At 40.7% G+C, this 21693-nt stretch overlaps 1 protein-coding gene across 4 annotated transcripts in view; it reads right to left on the reverse strand.

The window, feature by feature from the left end:
• Nucleotides 1-21693, reverse strand: part of sorcs2 (sortilin-related VPS10 domain containing receptor 2) — a 569963-nt gene that overhangs the window by 203909 nt on the left and 344361 nt on the right. The window lies entirely within an intron of this gene.

Raw genomic sequence — 21693 nt, forward strand, 5'->3', positions numbered from 1 at the left:
ACAGAATGAGTTACAGATCGGAAAGGAATTGAAGCAGAATACAATGTTCTGCTGTTGTACGACAGTACATTTGGCAATCCTATACCAGCTGCATAGGGATCACAAGATAAATTTTACACTGTACACCACTAGCATTGTTTTTAAACAAGAAAGCATTACTTGATAAAACTGCCATAAATAAATTATCCCTTCAGTTTGTCTTGCCATTGTTATCAGAAAGCTAATAGATGAGATGAAGAAGTGGGAATGGCATAGCGTTAGCATCACGCAATTAGAAATTCAGAGACCCAGACTAATCTTCTTAGTTCATGGGTTCAAATCTCATGCAGCAGATGATGAAATTTGAATGACAACCATGTAACCATTGGCAATAGTCACAAATAAACCTATCTGGTTCATAAATGCCATTAGGGAAGGAAATCTGCCATCCGTACCTGGATCAAAATCGCTACAAAGCAAGAAATGAAATTGGATCGGTCACCTGGTGTTGACATAGGCCATTAGCATCAAGTCAGGAAATCAACACTGGTTCAATGAAGACTGCAAGAAGGCATGCCAGGAGTAGTACCAGCATATGTAAAACAAAATGGTGTCAATCTGTTGGAACTACAGCGCAAGTCTACCTTAGCATTAGGAGTAATTTAGATTCCCTACAGTGTGGAAACAGGCCCTTCAGCCCAACAAGTCCACATTGCCCCTTGAAGCATCCCACCCAGGCCCATCACCCTATAACCCACACATCCCTGAATACTATAGGCAATTTAGCATGGCCGATCCGTGTAGCCTGCACATCTTTGGACTGTGGGAGGAAACTAGAGCACCTGGTGGAAACCCACGCAGACACAGGGAGAATGTGCAAATCCCACACAGACAGTTACCCAAGGGTGGAATAGAACCCGGTTCCCTGGTGCTGTGAGGCTGCAGGGCTAATCACTGAGCCACCGTGCCACCCTTTGCGTTTTATTCAGGACTGCCTAATCAAAAGAAAGCAAGAGTTGAGATAAATAAATCTTTTTCTATTGGCATGAAGTAACTAGTGGGCTGCTGCTGGGGTTTGATCCTCAAGTCCAACTATTTACAATCTACATTAGTGACCTGGATGTGAGGATAGAAAGTACTATGGTCAAATTTGCAGATGACACTAAGCCAGGCAGAGAAGTTAGTTGCTATGAACAAATACCAAAATAACTATTGTACATAGATGCATGCGGTGAGTGGGCCAAAATCTGGCAAATAAAGTTTAATATGTATAAGGTGAGGTTAACCATTTTGGTTTGAGGAATAGAAAGGCAACTTATTATCGACATGAAGAGAAACTTTCAGAGTGCTTCTGGAGAAATAGATCTGGTGTCCTTGTGTTGTAATCACAGAAAACTAGGTTTCAGGAAATAAGGAAGGCAAAAGGAAATTACTCGGTGCACAGACTGGCTGATTTTTACCTTGCTGCAATTGTTAACTTAAACCTAGATGAGTGCAGAGAGACCACCCACAGCTTCAATTAGATAACACCACTGGATCTCCAGTTGAAAACATGCCTTATCCCACCCCACACCTATGTTTCCAGTGCGTCTGACAGAATAATCTGGTTATGAATGAAGGACAACCTTATTCTATTTGTCTTGCCATAAGATCAAGCACATCTAGATGTAATACCTTGCTATGCACAGTAACCAGCAAATACCAACTTGTATAAAACAGTGTGAAGCTGGACGAACACTGCGGGCCAAGCAGCATCAGAGGAGCAGGAGAGTTGGCGTTTCAGGTCGAGACCCTTCTCTAGAATCTCAGATTCTCCAGCATCAGCAGTTCCTACTATCTCAATACCGACTGGTAATTGAATCCTAATGCATGGAAAAATAAGTGTCTGAGCCTGAATTATATAAAAAAAAGAATGAGTGAATGAGGAAGCCAGCTGCCCTTCACAAGAGTTCTAAATCTATGGTCCAATGATCCAACTGCATGTGTTATTAATTTGGTAATATTTTGGAGCAGTTTTCTTTTGTTCAGTGAAAGCCAATTGGAAGTTTGTCTGAATTCATTTCGCTCTGAAGCATCGGCAGGAATCAGGAGTCAGGAAGATGAACCTCTCATGCCACCTGTCTGGTCAACATTCAACTGAATATCCCAAAAGAGAGGAACAAAAGCAAAACAAAGATATATCTTCCTGACTAATTTATATTTAATGAACCTGCCTGGCTTTTATCTGCCATCTGCCACAGAAAATAAAAGAGATGCTGGAGAATTTCACTGCAGCACTACTGAAAAATGTCAACAAAAAGAGTTCATTATATTATTTTCATAGCAGCTTGTTAACAAATCTCTGGATAACGCATTAATTAAGTATTCAGATTTTGCTTTGCATTGCTAGAGCTCAGCTACCCGATGCACAAATAAATCACAGGTGCTCTCTGAGATAAACGTGGAATGTTTGAACTACTGGGTTCTGACTCTACAGCAGAACTGGCACACTGATAACTTTACTAGAAGGATATACAACTAATCAATATTCAGACTGTAGCCTCAGGGTGTGAAAGTACCCTTTTTATCTATACTCACACCAGCAGAGGTTACAGAATTTTGCCAGTAATTAACAGAAAATCGTTGCCTGACCTTTTTAAAATGAATCATATTAGAACTGACTATCAATGTGAACACCCCTGCACACTGATGAGACAATGTGCAAACACAGCCATGCCGAGAGCTGACACTCCCTGCCACGATTAAAATAAAAGTTTCAATTATGCTCACTTATGGAACATGGGGTCACTGGCAAGGTCGTTGAGAAAGTGATGGTAAGCAGTCCTCTTGGGCACAACAGAATAGTTTGTTGGTCATTTCAGAGGGAAGGAGCTGCTTAGAATTAAGCAGCTTATTCAAGGTCTGGCATCAAATATAGAAAAGAATTTTGGCATTCATTAATCAGATATGTGAAACAACAATCCAGCAGATTCATGGACACTAAATGTTAACATAAGCCTGGTTGTTTACAGTGATGGTGTGCCTGGAAATCACAAGTCCATCCTCAACTGGGCCACAATTTTGCAGAGACAGGAATGGGTTTAGGCCAAGTCTCTCACACACGTGTGATTACCATATCAAGCATGTCTGCAGAGTACTCCATGAAACGGGTATTTGTAAAGTTTCCTTTTAGTTTTTGAGTTTTCAGATTTAAAAACAAAGGGCAGAAAGACTTTGGTTTGAAATTAGATCACAGATTAGTTAACTGCATACTATTGCTAATCAAAAGCATTGGTAGTTATTAGCTAAAATATGGATACAAAGATCAAAGGTAGATATGAATTAAGGATACTTAAGATGAGAAGAAAATAGTTTGGTATTGTCACAGGTCTGGTTGGCTTTAAAATTTCTCTTTTTCTGAGGTGACAGAGTTGAAAACAGAATTCAGCAGCTGCTATGGCTGCCATGGTTAAATTGTTGAAGGGTCGTACTTATCAATCAACTCAGTAAGTAAAACAGGCTTCTAAAGAAAGAGAGAAGATATCTTGTTAACTTTTTCTTCCACAGTTATGCCACTTGCAGATTGACTGGTTTATTTTGGCAAATGCGTGTTTTTTGTCTGAAAGTCCATTGCTTGAGCTCTCTTTGGCTGAGAACTCTCTGCCATTGTCTTTTGGAAGTCTTTGTGGAATTCAATTTAAAATGTTACAGCAGCCGGACTTTTATAACTTAAGATGATTGCTATTCCCAAACTCCCACATCATTGTTCAACATTAAATACTGGGATGGTAGGAAAAAGCAATGTACAATCCTAGGGAAGCCATTGTTAATGAATTTCTGTCACTTCCCTCTGGAGATGTGTGCTGACTTTCAAAGGTCTTCGGATGTCTGGCTATGTCTGCTTGTAATCCCATTGGAACTTCAAAGGAGCTAGACAATATTGTGGTTATAAAAGGCCAGGTGACTCCAGACAGCCATTTCTCAAGTTTGAGATAACAAGGTGTAGAGCTGGATGAACACAGTAGGTCAAGCAGCGTCAGAGGAGAGGAAAGCTGATGTTTCGGGTCTAGATCCTTCTTCAGAAATGGGGAGGAGAGGAAGGTTCTGAAAAAAAACAGGGAGAAAAGGGGAGGCGGCTAGAAATTCGGTAAAGGAGAAGATAGGTGGAGAGGAGACAGCTAGGTCAAAGAGGCGGGAATGGAGCCAGGAACAAAAACAAAGTTTCTAGAAAAGCTCTGCAGATCTGGCAGCATCTGTGAAGGAGAAAATAGAGTTAACGTTTCAGGTCTGGTGACCGTTCCTCAGAAAGGGTCTTACTGGAGCCAGTAGAGGTGAGTATAGGTGGGGACTTGGGGTGTGGGTAGGTCAGTCCAGGGAGAACGGACATGTCAAGGGGGCAGGATGAGACTAGTAGGTAGGAGATGGGGGTGTGGCTTGAGGTGGGAGGAGTGGGATAGGTGAGAGGAAGGACAGGTTCAGGAGGCGGGGACGAGTTGGGATGATTTTGGGATGCAGTTGGGGGAAGGGGAGATTTTGAAGCTTGTGAAGTCCACATTGATACCATTGAAATGATTTGTGACTGGGCGGTGCAGTCGTTTGTCGTGAACTGAGCGTAGGTGTTCCACAAAGCGATCCCCAAGCCTCCGCTTGGTTTCCCTGATGTAGAGGTGGCCACATCAGGAACAGTGGATACAATATATCACATACCACATGAGCAGATGTGCAGATGTTTAATGTGGAAAGTCTTTTCGGGCCTGGGATGGGGTGAGGGGGGAGGTGTATGGGCAGGTGTATGTAGCACTTCCTGCGGTTTCAGGGAAAAGTGCGGGGGGTGGTGGGGCTGGTAGGGAGTGAGGAAACCAAATAAGGGTGGGGAGAGAAAATGTAGTGGCCGATGCAGTCATCGATGTAACGGAGGAATAGGTGGGTTTTAGGGCCAGTGTAGCTATGGAAAAGGGAATGTTCCATGTATCCTACAAAGAGGCAGGCACAACTTGGGCCCATATGGGTAGCCATGGCCACCCCCTTTGTCTGTAGGAAGTGAGAGGAATTAAAGGAGAAGTTGTTGAGGGCGAGTTTGGATAAGCGGATGAGGGTGTCAGCAGACGGGAACTGGTCGGGTCTGCAGGACAGGAAGAAGCAGAGGGCCTTTAGGCCATCTGCATGGGGAATGCAAGTGTATAGGGATTGGATGTCTATGGTAAAGATGAGGTGTTGGGGTCCAGGGAGTCAGAAATTTTGGAGGAGGTGGAAGGTGTGGGTGGTGTCATGGATGTAGGTGAGGAGTTTCTGGAACAAGGGGGAGAAAATGGAGTCAAGTATCAGAGACGGTCGAGGTGAACTTAAGGTTGGGGTGGAAGGTGTTGGTGAAGTGAATTTGGGCAATGAAGTGGTGAAGTTCAAGCTCCTTGTGGTTGCATAAGGCGGCCCCAATACAATCATTGATTTCTCAAGTTTTCTCATTTCTCAAGTTTGTTGTGACCATTATCTTTTTACAAAACCTATAACCTGCTAACTGCCCTTTCCATGACAGACACTTCATTAAGGTACCTGCTAGTATAAATGCTCAGTAGCTTCTATTCCTATGTGATTTTGGGAACCTGTCTGAAATTAAAATGTATTCATTTAGACCTTGTAGGAGCTGGTCTTGACTTTGTGGGTTTACTTTTTTACCCAGAGTATCTTTTTGGAGAGTGTACCACTTTGCATACAGTCTTTGCATACAGAAAGAAAACTGCAAATCCCATTAGAAATGTGGACAGACCTGCAAAACTGTCAAAAGCATCTTAGTAGATACTGGATGAGTCAGGTGTAAGGGCAAAGGATGGTGGGTAAGGACATATGGGTTAGCATGATTGTCATTAAGTCTACACAAAGGATTATAAAGCGAGAGTGCATATTGGTATTTGTTTGCATACAGTATCAGAGGGTGTATGGGGTGAGTACAAGTGCATAGGGTGGCCTAGATAGAATCAGAGCCAATGGAGTGTAGGTACAAGTACTAGGATAGTCTGACATGAATGGGCAATGAGAGTGAGAGTTGACGGTCAGCAGAGTATTTTCTGTTCTATTCTTTCTTTTCAAATATAAGATATGATAAGATTTAAAGTTAGGCCTTTGGGTCAATTGTTAAGCCTCTGGAGTACTTCAACAACTTCATAACAACAATACTGCTGTTGTGCTGGAATGAATGCAAGTCAGTCATCTATCAGGGGTTTCAAGGTAGCAACTACAGACCTCATTCATGAAGCTACAACATTAAGGCCCTTTCATTAGATAACTTAGTCATTTTCATGTATTCACTTTTGAGTTCTGAATTATAACAATCACTAACAAATTAACAGAGGAGCCAATATTCATAATGTAATCTTTGCTAAATTAATCTGTAGGTTAAAAGTCCAACAGAGCGTCAATTGTGACAAACTGTATTAGATCAGAAGTTTATGCAATACTCCCAAAGCTACACACTGGAACAGTCCATATAGCACATTGTAACTGGCCTCAAGTATCTATTAAAAGTATTTTTTGCAGTGAGAGAAGGTTGAAAGGTGTGAAAAGGCAGGTAAATGAATCTAACCTGTTAAAAGAGAGAATCATTTTGGGAGTTAATGCATTATCTAACAATTCCTAGATAACATTCGGAAAAGAATCGGGGAAAACATTGCAGACTGCAGAATCCATGAAGTGAACCTGATGCAAGCCTCAAATGAAAGTAATATACTGTGGATTCTGTGGAAATATGAAGCAAACAAAGAGAATTCTGGAGAAATTCGGCAGGTCGAGTTGCATCTGTGGACAGAGAAACAGAGTTAACCTTCCAAATCTGGTCTGGAGCAATTCTGAAGAATAGTCATACTGGTCTCAAAACGTTAACTCTGTTTCTCTCTTTACAAGTTCTGCCAGACCTGCTCACTTTCCCCAGCATTCTCTTTATTTGATCCCCAATGTAAACATTGCTGCTTCATATTTAAGATCCATTACTTTATGGATTGACAACTCAAAATGTGGTTTCTCTAAATAGTCAAGAGTGAAGTGAATTCATTCATGTTTCAGTAAATAGAAAGAGAATTGTATAATTTTATGAAAAATCCATATAAATGAGTGAGGGAATAGGATCATAATATTTTGAGTAAATGGTTTTGAGTAAATGCTGCATTTTCATTCTTATATTTTTGTCTTTAATAACTTCAAGCTATGGTTTTCCACATTCTCGATACTTTTGTCACTTACAGAAACTGAAAAAAGCCAGCCTGTGGAAGAAAATTGCACCCGTGATCCAAATCAGGGGTCAGATTCTAGCTTATGCTAATATCAAAGACCACATTGAAGGGCAATTCAGAGTGGTATCAATATGTGTTCCTTATACCCATTAGATGACAAAAGTAATAACTTTATCTGCACTAATGAGGCACTGTTAAAAATTGTGTTAGGGGATAGTGCTGTACTGTGTTCAAATTCTTTCATAATTGAATGCCTTGAAGCTCTCTAACTTGGCAATTCACCTTTAAGTCTTCTCACCCTATGTAAATTGGAAGAATATTTAAAAAAAACACTCACAATTTTCATAATTCAATGGATCCTGATATTAGTTTTACCTGTTCAAACTGTCTGACAGTTTAAGCTAAGGACAGTCTTGCTTACTGTCTTCAAGATAATTGCAGAGTCCACTAACAAGTGGAACATCAATTTGTCAAAGTTTAGGAGTATTTAGTTTCACAGCAAAACACAATTGCAACTGTTCTGGAACATAATTTACTTATAATGCTTTTAATTACATGAAGAATGTGTAAACTCTTTTCTTGCGACATTCTAATCAAAGAATTACCTGCACTGTGTAGCCAAATCGATGCAGATAAAAACCGAAAGAACTGCGGATGCTGTAAATCAGGAACAAAAACAGAAATTGCTGGAAAAGCTCAATAGGTCTGGCAGCATCTGCGGACCCTTCTGGGAAGGGTCCCTGGGCCCGAAATGTTAAGTCAGATGCAGATAAGGTGCACAAAGCATCCACCAACAAAAGGGGATTAAAAGATCCTGTGGCTCATTTATGCAAGCATGTCCTAGTAAATATCTATCCATCAATGAACTCACTGAATCAGAAATTCTGATCATTATGACATTACTGTTTGTGGAATCTTGCTATGCTAAAATTGTCTATGTTAAAACGTTACTGCGGTGAATAAGTTTCAAAATGTAAGAAACTGCAGGATGTTCTGAATTGATGAAATGCACTATGAAAATCCTGTAATCTGTACAGTAGCCTACATTCTCCAGTTCCTATCAGTATACAACAATCCTTTCCCCATCCCCCTTTTCTGATGAAGGGTCTAGGCCCGAAACGTCAGCTTTTGTGCTCCTAAGATGCTGCTTGGCCTGCTGTGTTCATCCAGCCCCACACTTTGTTATCTTGGTTTCTCCAGCATCTGCAGTTCCCATTATCTCTGATAACTTTACACTTCTTCTCTTTATCCTGGCATTGAATGAATGGCCTGTTTCTGTCATGCATATTCTGTGTAAAATCTTTCTAAATCAAGGATGATGCAAATCTCCAACTTTTTTCAGGCAGTTATGTTTTGGTTTCTTCCACATTTCCAAGGTGAAGAAAAAGCATATTCCCTTCTCAAGGTCAGATTTTACTTTTGTGCACAAGCTGTCGTCTTTAAATGGTTGTGAGCTTCACCAGAAAATGGCAGGTTGAAATCAGACCAGTGCAAAGCCTTCTGGTGCTCAATGAAGTGCTTACCAGAGTATTGTTTCCTTGAGCACCGTTCACACGTGCTTTCTGGTTAAAGATCTTCCAGAATCTACGTCTGAACATTCCACAGTGCATCACATAATCTTCTGACTGAAGGCTAAGATGTTTATATTTCACATGTAATGAAGAGTTTTGAAAACATTTTCATGCCTCACTACTGAAAGCTACTTAACAAAATCAAATCCCTGCACTGTGATTCACTGACATGTACAAAGGAACAATTAACTGATTCCTCCAAGTACTGATGAATGGATCCTCAGCATGTGGTGCATTGTCATTTTTACACAGGACAATAAATGGGATGGACAATAGAAGATATCTGGGAGTGAGCTACAATGACAGAACCCAATGATTAGCATACAGAAAAAGTACCTGAAATTTGATATGAGCTGAATGTGTTCATATTCTCTCCACACTGATTGGCATTATTGCTTATATACAGTTTGTGACTTCTTGGCTTTTATGAAAGTAGGCAAGAAAAGGGTTTTGGGAAAATAAATCATACAGGTTTTTTATACACTTACAGGACAAGGTAATAACAGTGCGGGAAAAGCTTCCTTTCATCCCTGGTGGCTCCCTGCAAGCTCTCAATTCTGTTAGCAATACAGCTTGTCTAAAATGCCCAGTATTTAAGCATGGCAGAATCTGTTTGCACTTGTGCACATGCAGCTGGACCCTGTTCTGCAGGCAATAATAACAGACGCAATTTTGTCATTGTTGTATTTCCATTTTAATTAACATAAATAACAGGCCTGCCATGATTAGACAAGCTCGTGAATAAAGGTATAATCTAATGATCATGCTTTCCTGAGCAATGAATGCAGATGCATAAAATCTGCTGTAAAATGGTTTTAAGGATGTTTTTGACTTGTTCATTCAATCACAGTGACATTAGTTTTAATGGGTCAGATCTCCCGTGCTGCCGCTGATAGTGGTGAAATCAAGATATAGTAAACAAATCTTTTGAGATATGAAACAGCAGTGCTGGGACTGCCCCATTCATCCATCAATTCTGTGCTCATTCACCTATGTTAATTTCTGGCTTAACAACATCCAAAATTTAAAATACTCATCTTTATTTTGAAATCCCTCGATGGCATCACTGCTCCTTGTTTCTGTGAACCTCATTCAGCACTACACAGCAATGAGAACTCTGCATTCTTCCAATTCTGGGCTGTTGGCCATTATCAATTTTCTTCACTTCATCTTTTGCAGTTGTGCTTCCAGTTGTCTCCACCCCATGATCTGGAATTTCCTCCTAAAACTCTTGCAATTCCAACTCTCTCTTCTCCTTTAGGATGCTCCCTAAAGGTTTTGACCTCACTTTTGCAAGTCTGTCCATATAAGTGTTCTCTCTAAATTTCCTTTGCATCAACAGGGCTACAAACTCCTCCATGGCACTACTTTCACACCTATGTGCACCTTAGATAAAGGTAAATTCATTATAATCCCAGAGGATCATAGGGCTGCTCTCTCATTAGAGAGAGACAACTGGTGGTGCTTTAACCTGAGGGTCACCATGCCTCAGGTGAGGGGCAAGGTTGATAAGGCAGGAACTTTGTGGCAATGTCAGCCAGTTCAGGAACTGAACCCATGCTGTTGGCATCAGTCTGTATAACAAACCAGTCATCCAGCAAAGTGATTCTTCCCTGAGTGGATTTTCAAGAAATGGAGCCTGGCTGGCATCATTTACCAATATAGCAACATCAAACAGCAAATTAAACTCTATTAAGCACCTGTTTGTGTCTATTCGGTGACTAATTGCTGGGATCTTCCTCACAAGAGAGGGGGTCCTTGTTGACCCTTAAGCCAAACAGTTGCATGGAGGGGCTCTGCTGGTGGCAAGTCAGGGAATCATCAATATTGGCGTTAAGTCACTACTCCCTTGGAGCCATGAATATCCAACGTCTACAGCTGGGGCTACAGGTCACCTTTATAGATAGTCTGACAGCTGCAGCCACAGCTATTTTAAACAATTTTATAGTTTATCAGTGAGACCAATCCATTTGAAGACACTTTCATATTGTCCTACCTGAATTACCAGCACATATCTAGCCCAACAGGGCTGTCCCTTCCCTCTCTGCCTTGGTCCCCCTTGCCCCTACAAATACGTGGCCCTCCTATTGGACTTGCCAGTATCCCGGTCCATCCACTGTACAGAATTGGGTAGGACCTCCAGAGGTGATTTCTTAAATTACTGTCTCCAGAATCATCAATACTGACATCTTGCCTTGGCCACTTCCTGATTTCCATGCTGGGATCAAAGCCAATGTCAAGATCATAAGCCAACAGGAAAAATGCAGCTTTTCATATTGTAGTCTGCTGTAAAAAACTATAAAATAGCTCCAATGCTTCTGTTCCAGTGCCAGCATTTACATTTGTGCTTTGATGGGAAAAATATATTGCACGGTGTCAATCAAATGGAAAGCCAGAGGTCTTGGTGGAGTAAACCTACCCAGGAGGTTGATATGTGAACACATGAATTAGGAGTAGGAATAAGACAGTGGACCCCTCGAGACTGCTCTAGCATCCAATATGATTGTATGATCTGATTATACCATGTTCTGGCATCCCCTCAGTAATCTTTCAACGTCTTGTTCATCAGACATTCTGCTTCCATTGCCTTTTAAGAAGAGTTCCAAAGACTCACGACCTCTGGGAAAAGAAATTTCTCCTATCACTGTCTTAAATGGATGACCCATTATCTTTAAATAGTTAGTCCTAGGTTCTAGTTTCTCTTGTTTCCAGAGGAAATATTCTTCCCCAAAGTACCCTGTCAAGACCATACATGTCTCAACCAAGTAGCGTCTTTTCTAAATTCCAGTTGATAGAAGCCCAGCCCATCCAACCTTTCTTCATAAAACAGCTTTTTTATTCCAAATACTAGTCTCCGAAACCTTCTCTGGAAACCCAGCAGCATCATGTAGTATTACTGGGGTATGGGAAAACCATTTTATTATTTTAATTTTGAAGGTGGAGAGAGACAGCATTCCTCTTATGATTAATGAGGCAAATCAGTGTGACTTCCTGCTGCCCAAACAAAAAATACTTGCTAATTGGATTTGAGAGAACAAGTGTAAAACCAGCACACTGCTTATAAATTTGGCAATTAAAACATTTTTTCATGTTTGCTGTGGTTTAAAAATGAAGCAAGAGAACAATTTCTGACTGTATTTGGATGGGCAAGGGGCCATCACAAGCTGAATATCATAACACTGTACTTACTGCCTTGTTGCTGCTGACCTTCAGCTTGCCATGAATTTGGAATGGATGGGAAATAAGTGAGCAGCATTCTACCCAAAAAAAAACTTTTTTACTATACTAGGGTAGCAAAACAACATCTGCCATTAGTTAGACACGCCCTTGAAGATTTAATTTCCATGAAATCCTACGATGGAAGTTGCTACAAGCTGGAGATAGAAGTGGTACATTGTCCTCTACTGTGTTTTGGTGATGCATCTGATCAAGGGAAACAACTGTATGCCTTCTGTAACCAATCAGCTTGGTCAATTGTGAAATGGACAACGTTAAGTCCAAAAAAAGGAATGGAATTAGCTAACCAACTGAGCATAAAACGATGCAGAACTACTGTGAAAGAGCAGGGAGTGGCTCTAGTCGAATTGACCTTGGAGAAAGTCAGCATTGACTCAGCAGGTTGAATAACTTCCTTCTGTGCTGCAACAATTGTGAGATTCAGTTCGTTAAAATGGTTCAATGTCAAATAATGACAGAAAAAAAGAGATGAATTAAGAGACTGAATTAAAGAGACAAAAAATGAATATAATAAATATTCAATGTTCAATTTTTCAAATCTCTGCTACCAATTAAAATCTAAAGGATTTTAGATTTTCAGAAAGCACAGCCATGATCATATGGAATAGCGAAGTAGGTTTGAAGGGCCAAATGGCCAACTTGTGTTCCTATATTCTGTGCTTCTACGAATGAGATCTTACCAAAGTAGTTAATTTAAATAGTAAGTAGATTGCAATTGGCATGATACAATCTATAATACATTTAACATGCATATACCATTACACAATGCATCTGAATGATCAGCCAGATAACCACTTTCAATGTGTTATAGAAGTGTGCACAGCAGGCAATAACTTGTGGATTCCATTGTGCATATCTCTCTCTTGAATTTGCTGCATCATTTACATAAGAACTAGGAGCAGGACTAGGCCCTTCAGCCTGCTCTGCCATTTAATACGATCATGGCTGATCTCATCTAGGCCTCGACTAAACCTTCCTGCGCAAGTGAACCACCTCATACCCACGAAGACTGAATTCCATTTGCCACTTATCAGCTCATCTGACCAGCCCATTTATATGCTCCTGTAATCCAAGGCTATCCTCCTCACTGTTTACCAGCCCACCAATTTTCATACGCAGTCAGAAAGGCTTTTGGCGTCATGTTGCACCAGAGCCTAGTCAAGCAGGTAAGATCCCTTAGAAAGCTGGATCCAAAATTGCCTTCATGGTAGTAGGCAGGCAGTGCTGGTGAAAGTTGATTTTGTGACTGGAGGTCTGTGTCCAGTGGGATGCCACAAAATTTGATGCTGAATCCCTTGCCGTTTCTAATGAACATTAATTATTCGGACACATGGAAGGTTTTTAATCAATAAGTTTGCAGATGACACTAAAATTGGTACTGTGGTAAATAATGAGGAGGAAACATTTAGTTTATGGAAAGATATATATATATTTTTAGATATGTTATGACACACCTCAGAAGCAAGTGGGAATGAGCCCATACTTCTTAGCTTAGAGGTAGGGACACCACTAACGCACCAGAAGAGACATAACAGGCATAACAGAGGGGCAGAGCACTGGCAAATGGAGTTTAATCTTGAAAAGTGTGAAGCAATAATTTTATGAGCACTAACAAGGCAAGGGAATACACATTGAATGGTTGGACCGTGTGTAGTACTGAGGATACTTGTCTCTATCAGTCAAAGCATTGAGTCCAACAGCAAAGAGGTTATGATGGAACTGTACAGAACATTAGTTAGGCCACAGCTAGATACTGTGTACCATTCTGGTCATTTCATATGGGATGGATGTGATTGCATTAGAGGAGATTCACCAAAGCATTGCCTTGGCTGAAGCATTTAAGCTTTGGGATCTTTTCCTTAGAGCACAGAAAGGTCTTGGGATCCTGAATGAGGTATACAAAATTATGAGGAGTATAAATAGTGTTGATAGCACTAAGATTTTCCCCTTTGTTGAGGGATCAATTATCAAGGAGTAGATAAAAGGCAGGAGACTTTAAGAAGATTTAGGTGGTGGATATCTGAAACTCATGGCCAGAAAGGGTGGAGAGGTAGGAGCCATCACAATATTGAAGAAGCATGTAGATGAGCACCTGAAACACCATGCCAGAGTATGTAGCAAATGCTGGCAAGTGAGACTAGAGTGGATAGGTGCCGGATGACCAGGTGGACAATATGGGCCAAATGAGCTCTTTCCATCCTGTAATACTCTGTGTAGAATCTCACCTGCTGGGTGCATGAGAGGCTTTAGGAACACACTTCCTTTAACTCCAGCCACTTAAATTTGTGGTTAAATGATGTGTGTCCAAATTCCTGATATACACTCCCATCGGGCAACGTCCCACACCGGGAATACATAAACATAGTCGGGAAGTTTTCAAAGCTCTCAGCTCTCCCCTCTAGGAATATGTATTTCAACAAAGCTATTTTTCTCTTTTTAAAAGATGAGCATCTGAAAATAAATTTGGATTCCAGTCAAAATCCCATACCTATTTGACTTGAAGGTTAAACACAGTAATATCACAGATGAGGTGAAATAGAATAAATATTCAGTACAATATGCGATTTCATTAGAGATAGAAAATATTATTCATACTGCTAAGTTATTTGAAAAGTGAATATTCATACATTTTAAATTTCTTCATTAAAATAGTTTGGAAAAATGAATGAATCCAAACTGCGATGGTTTTATTGAAATGTTCGAATTAATCACTTTAATTATAAATGTTACTCTATTCCACGCCAAATATTTTAATTTGAAGGAGCACATGTCTAGTATATAGGGCATTTTCTCACTGTGTAATTCACTGTTTGTGTCAACTCCACTGGTCACCAGGCTGGCTTCACTTCTTAGCATACACTGTATGTTGTGAATTGCAAACACTAGCAAGATTTATCGTTATTCTTAGTGCTCACAAAATTGGCAGTGGCCTGCACAGTCAGCAATGACATGATGTCACCCAATCAATCAGTGCACTCAGCTCTGATCAGGTCTTAATCAAATCTCTTGTAAGACGTCTTGCCAGACAACATTGGCCTCAGGAATTTTTCCGACTTTGCAGTTTGTCATTCCTTAAACTGCTTTAACGCTGCAACAACGAGGTTTATTCTGTCCCTGTGGGCAGTGATGTTTATAAAGAGTTAGATAGCTGGCTAAGAAAGGCATGCTGCACCTTTCTAATTTACTTGTCATCTATCCTGCAGACATTAACATTTGCTAAGGTACCGTTCCGTGGGTGGAGCAGCCCTTTGTCCCCCATGTCCAAACAAGGCAGATAGTACGAGTACTCAGGGATAGGAGGGGTACTTGATTCACTACCTTCACTCAGCATAGGCTTTATTCACTGGGCTAAATATCTCTTGCAATCCAGGAAGAGGAAAGATGGGTATTAGGTTTTTAAGGCCATCAGCACTCTTATTCAGCTAGTAGAAGGCATGTGGAGACTGAGGAACATTAGTTGAAGGAAAAAAAATTACTGAAGATTCTGGAATCTGTACTGAAAGTAACAAATGCTAGAGGCCACAGTGGGTAAGACAGCATCCATGGAGAGAGAGCAAGCTAATGTTTCACATCTAGATAACTCTTCATCAGAGTCATTAACTGAATTAACTAACAGTGATTGAATGTTGCCTCCCTTTTCTGGGTTTATAATTAAGAAAATAACAATAAATATGAAATTTTTTAAAAAGTAAAAATGTTTAAATTATGAGAAAATTGAGATCATAGTGTTAAGTAACTTCATTTGAAAATATGATCACCTTTAATCTGTAGTCTGTAACAATTTACCAGGTTTTCATAAGTGCACGTGCTAGGGTAGCAGTATTGTTAGGAAAATTTCTTTCACTGTCAGATATGACTATTTCAAGAAAATTAATCCCATAGTTCACGGTAAATAAGACTGGCATTTTATTGATTTATTCTAACAATTCTGCTAAAGAAAATAAATATGGAAAATCAGAGCCAGTTTTCAATGTAATTATATAGCATACTCAATTTCAATCTTCAAATCTTCCATTATACAAGACTTCAAGTAACTATTTAAATTAATCATTCTAAAAATGTAATTAGCCTTTTACCAAAATGTGCAAAATTGTAGGTGCATCATTCACATTTGTGAAATATTGTTCAGTTAAAATTGTAGTTTCTCCCTTCTTATAAAAAAAAACTATGTTCTTCTCCTCAAGAGGAAGAGGTGCTTTTGTTGGGGAATGGAATACCTCTTTCTGGGCATCATCAAGCATTTCAGGGTGAGATTAGCTATTATATTGTCATGTTAGTATCACAGGTAATAGATTTGATGTCCTAAACTGTGAATTTACCTCACTCCTAATGGTGGTAGATTTTATCTAAGAAACTTTATCAGTGAAGATTCCTAATGCAGTTTCATAGTTGTCAAGTGTACAGCTTATAAAACCCAGTTTAGAATTGATGCAGCCAACTGGCATTACTACCAATTTTTCAGTCTTTAAAACTAAGTACTGGAAAAGTGCAGTTGCCTCAGGTCAGGCGTTCTGTCCTTTGCATTTGATTCCCTAATGTATGGAACTTGCTACTTAGAGTATCACTTCATAAAATCTACACAACAAACAATGGCACTAAGAAACAAAGAGAAAAGCTGTTCCAATCCAACTAAAACTGCCAAAGCTAATCACTGTCAGGTAACCACTTCAAACACTGGTTTGTAAGTTGACAAGAGTAACGTGGACACTAAGTAACTGTTGCACACCTTTAGTAAGTTGCATCATTTAGTATGCCTTTTCTAATGAAGCAACTGCTCTATTTTCACAAAGCTTTCAACTTTTAAAGAACTGTGAAAATGGAGTGAAAGAAAGTTTTTTTAAAAAAATAAAAGATTGCTGCTCATGGCAATGCTCCCTGGGGTCACATAAGACACTTAACATGCAGGTAGACACCCAGATATAGTGAAAGCACTGGAAGAGACACAGGCATATAGACTGGCTACATATCTACTGTTCATAAAAAGTGATCATTCAGTACAAATAAACTCTACAGTACAACATTATTACTAGAAATCCTAATCAAGGTTTCTAAACAAGTGACAACAGTACTACCATTTTCAGTGACTGCAGACCTGAGTCTACATCTGATTTTCATAAGCCCTCATGTTTACTTTGAAGTAGTAAACAAGTAACTGTTGTATGTAGGTGATAGAATGTTTACCCTGTTGGCTACTGCTCTGCATACCAGCCCATCTGTGCTTACAATACAATACTAAATCACAGAATTAAAGATGACAAATTCTTGCATGCCATTTCCTCAAATTTGCTATAAGTCACAGAGCATTTTTGCTCCCTCGGCCTCCCCCCTAATCAACCCCTTTAAAACTCACGCACACAGTACTGACTCTAGAAAACAACAATGTTGTCAAGGACAATACTGAGATACAGGCTACTAGACTAGGCGGGATTGAGGTTCATAAGGAAGAAGTATTAGAAATCCTTCAGAGGGTGAAGATAGATAAGTCCCCTGGGCCAGATGGGATTTATCCTAGGATCCTCTGGGAAGCCAGGGAGGAGATTGCCGAGCCTTTGGCATTGATCTTTAACTCGTCATTGTCTGCAGGAATAGTGCCAGATGACTGGAGGATAGCAAATGTGGTTCCCCTGTTCAAGAAGGGGAGTAGAGACAACCCTGGTAATTACAGACCAGTGAGCCTTACCTCAGTTGTTGGTAAAGTGTTGGAAAAGGTTATAAGGGATAGGATTTATAATCATCTAGAAAAGAATAGATTGATTAGGGATAGTCAGCACGGTTTTGTGAAGGGAAGTCATGCCTCACAAACCTTATTGAGTTCTTTGAGAAGGTGACCAAACAGGTAGATGAGACTAAACCGGTTGATGTGGTGTATATGGATTTCAGCAAGGCGTTCGATAAGGTTCCCCACAATAGGCTATTGTACAAAATGCGGAAGAATGGAATTGTGGGAGATATAGCAGTTTGGATCGGAAATTGGCTTGCTGAAAGAAGACAGAGGGTGGTAGTTGATGGGAAATGTTCATCCTGGAGACCAGTTACTAGTGGTGTACCGCAAGGGTCGGTGTTGGGTTCATGCTGTTTGTCATTTTCATAAATGATCTGGATGAGGGCGTAGAAGGATGGGTTAGTAAATTTGCAGACGACACTAAGGTCAGTGGAGTTGTGGATAGTGACGAAGGATGCTATAGGTTGCAGAGAGACATAGATAAGCTGCAGAGCTGGGCTGAGAGGTGGCAAATGGAGTTTAATGCAGACAAGTGTGAGGTGATGCACTTTGGTAGGAGTAACCGGAAGGCAAAATACAGGGCTAATGGTAAGATTCTTAGTAGTGTAGATGAGCAGAGAGATCTCGGTGTCCATGTATACAGATCCTTGAAAATTGCCACCCAGGTTGACAGGGCTGTTAAGAAGGCATACAGTGTTTTAGCTTTTATTAATAGAGGGATCGAGCTCCAGAACCAAGAGGTTATGGTGAAGCTGTACAAAACTCTGGTGCGGCCGCACTTGGAATATTGTGTACAGTTCTGGTCACTGCATTATAAGAACGATGTGGAAGCTTTGGAAAGGGTGCAGAGGAGATTTACTAGGATGTGGCCTGGTATGGAGGGAAGGTCTTACGAGGACAGGCTGAGGGACTTGAGACTGTTTTCATTAGAGAAAGAAGGTTGAGAGGTGACTTAATTGAAACATATAAAATAATCAGAGGGTTAGATAGGGTGGATAGCGAGAGCCTTTTTCCTAGGATGGTGACGGCGAGCACGAGGGGGCATAGCTTTAAATTGAGGGGTGAAAGATATAGGACAGATGTCAGAGGTAGTTTCTTTACTCAGAGAGTAGTAAGGGAATGGAACGCTTTACCTACAATGGTAGTAGATTCGCCAACTTTGGGTACATTTAAGGCGTCATTGGATAAGCATACGGATGTACATGGAATAGTGTAGGTTAGATGGGCTTGAGATCGGTATGACAGGTCGGCACAACATCGAGGGCCGAAGGGCCTGTACTGTGCTGTAGTGTTCTATGTTCTATGCTCAGGTCATTAAAGTATGTGTGTGTGTCGGCCTAAAACCCAGGAGAATGCTGCACTGTCAGAGGCCACATCAAATTAATCTTTCAATACTACTGAAGAAGCATGGTCAGAGACAGAAAGCACAGAGGTGGACAAGAACAATTGGCAAGGATGAAACAGCAGAGGAGCTTATACACATCACATGACTGCTTTCAGGCAGCTGCAAAATGTGTGAAAATAGACTTTGATCTGGATTTTATTTTGATGCACTGCAGACAAAGACAGAAGAGAAGAAATCCCATTGGGGATCGGTCCCTGTAGGTATATAATATATTAACTAACACAAGTCAATTTGCAACATGTCCAGCACTCTGAATCCTATTAAGCAGACACAATAATAAGCTGACCTTGCAGGCCGGAAGATAAGCGACGTGATTCTGTATGCACATATGTTTGAATAAACTGAGCCAAGTCCCATTACTCAAGAATGGTTCTTATTATGCAAATCAGACACCTGCAGATAGTGTAATTAAAATATTTATGAAATTATTCATACTGTCATATGGATTACTAACATATTGGATTAGTCACTTATTTAAAATAAACCTATCTCAGAGAGATCTGTACTTCGTTTGCAAAAACAGCTGTAATGAACTTTTCCACTCATGCATGATGGTTGTCCTGGCAACTGATCAAGGACATACATCTTCCTTTAGTCATCAAATACAGCAATAAAGACTGAATGTGGATCTTGTGGAAAGCCACCGCCAACTACACCAATCCCATAAGGCTGACATGACCATCCTGCCCGTGTCTACTGAAGAAAAAGAATTACCCCAAATCATGAAAACGTTAATCACAGAAGGGCCCTTTAGCTACGAAAGGCCCACTCCCGTCACTTCAGATTCTCTCTCTTTTTTAGCTATTTGGATAGGCACCAAATGGGGAAGGGGGAGCAGGATGTAATTGAAAGCAACTAATAATCACACAAATAGTGTATGTTATCATCACCTGATTTGGCGACCTCTGAGCGAGATTATGTTGTTTGCTGGAGACTATAAACCTAGATACCAGTTTAGTTACTATCAAATGAACAGTCCCTCATCGGCTTTTATTCAAATCAAAACTTACACCTTTTTTTTAAAAGCAGTTCATCTGATCACACGAGATTTCTTTGAGTGCACATTTCAGTCAGCAAGGTCCAACTGATTGCCATTTGTGTGCTATTTTTAAACAGACATTAAGCAGTTTATCTTAAGCACATTGTTCATTTGCTTCTGAATGTTGATAATCAGATTAACTGATTAAACTTTTGAAACAAATGTGATTTTCAGTGTCAATTACCTTAAGGGTTTCAGAAATCACATGACTCCAGGTTATAGTCCAAGAGGATTATTTGAAAACACATGCTTTCGGAGTCTTACTCCTTCTTCAGGTGTTAGTGAGAGATGTAATATCAGACACAGAATTTATAAGTAAAAAGGTCAAAGTGTCACTCCATTGATGACGATGTACTAAGCAAACCTAAGATACTGTTAAATCTTCAATCAGCTAGAAAGTTTTAATTAATTATTGTGCATATGTAAATTCCTGGATTCCTTTCAAGTCCCTGTCCTGTGAGAACTTAAAGGTTTTATCAGTGTAAGGAAGAGGTTACATTTCCAACAGGTCTGACAATGCATGTTAGGTGTGAGATATAACACAGTGTGGAGCTGGAGGAGCACAGGAGGCCAGGCAGCATCAGAGGAGCAGAAAAGTTGACATTTCAGGTCACGACCCTTCTTCAGAAATGGGGGAGGGGGAGGGGAGCTCCAAAATAAATAAAGAGAGGAGGGCTGGGGCTGGGGAAGGTGGGTAGAATGGTGATAGGCGGGTGCAGGTAGGCAGTGGTGGGGATTGGTCAGTGAGGTGGGAGGAGTGGATAGGTGGGAAGGAAGACAGACATGTCCTGTCAGGTCAAGGAGGTGGGGATGAGAGGGGCGGTCGGTCATGGGATGAGGCTGTGGGTGGGGAGATTTTGAAAGTGGTAAAGTCCATATTGAGACCACTGGGTTATAGGTTCCCAAGGCGAAATATGAGGCGCTACTCCTCCAGTTTCTGGGTGGCGTCATTGTGACACTGGAGGAGGCCCAGGATGGACATATCACCCAGGGAGTGGGAGGGGGAGTTTCACGACTGGAAGGTGTTGTTGTTTGTCGCGAACAGAGTGCATGTGCTCTACAAAGTGGTCTCCGAGCCTCTGCTTGGTCTCATTGATGCAGAGGAGGACACGTTGGAAGCAGTGGATGCAACAGACCACGTTGACAGATGTGTAGGTTATCCTCTGTCTGAAGTGAAAGGTTTGTTTGGTGCCTTGGATGGAGGTGAGTGGCAGATACTCATGTGACTCGGCAAAAGTTGTTTTTCTATCTCATACTCTACTGGTAAGGGTGCCCCGAGGCATGGGAGATTGGCAAAAACATGGAGATGCTATGACAACTGATGAATGAACACAGTGCAACAATCACCAGGCAGAAATGTTCCCTTCCACTAGGGGAACACTTCAGTGGTCAAGGACACTCAGCCTCGGATCTTTGGGTAAATGTCCTCCAAGGCGGACTTCGGGATACACAACAATTCAGAGTCGCTGAGCAGAGGCTGACAGCCAAGTTCAGTACCTATGAGGATATCTTGGATTCAGATGACCTCACCATACTATACA

Source organism: Stegostoma tigrinum, chromosome 1 (assembly GCF_030684315.1).
Source record: "Stegostoma tigrinum isolate sSteTig4 chromosome 1, sSteTig4.hap1, whole genome shotgun sequence".
In the NCBI taxonomy this organism is placed as follows: Eukaryota; Metazoa; Chordata; class Chondrichthyes; order Orectolobiformes; family Stegostomatidae; genus Stegostoma; species Stegostoma tigrinum.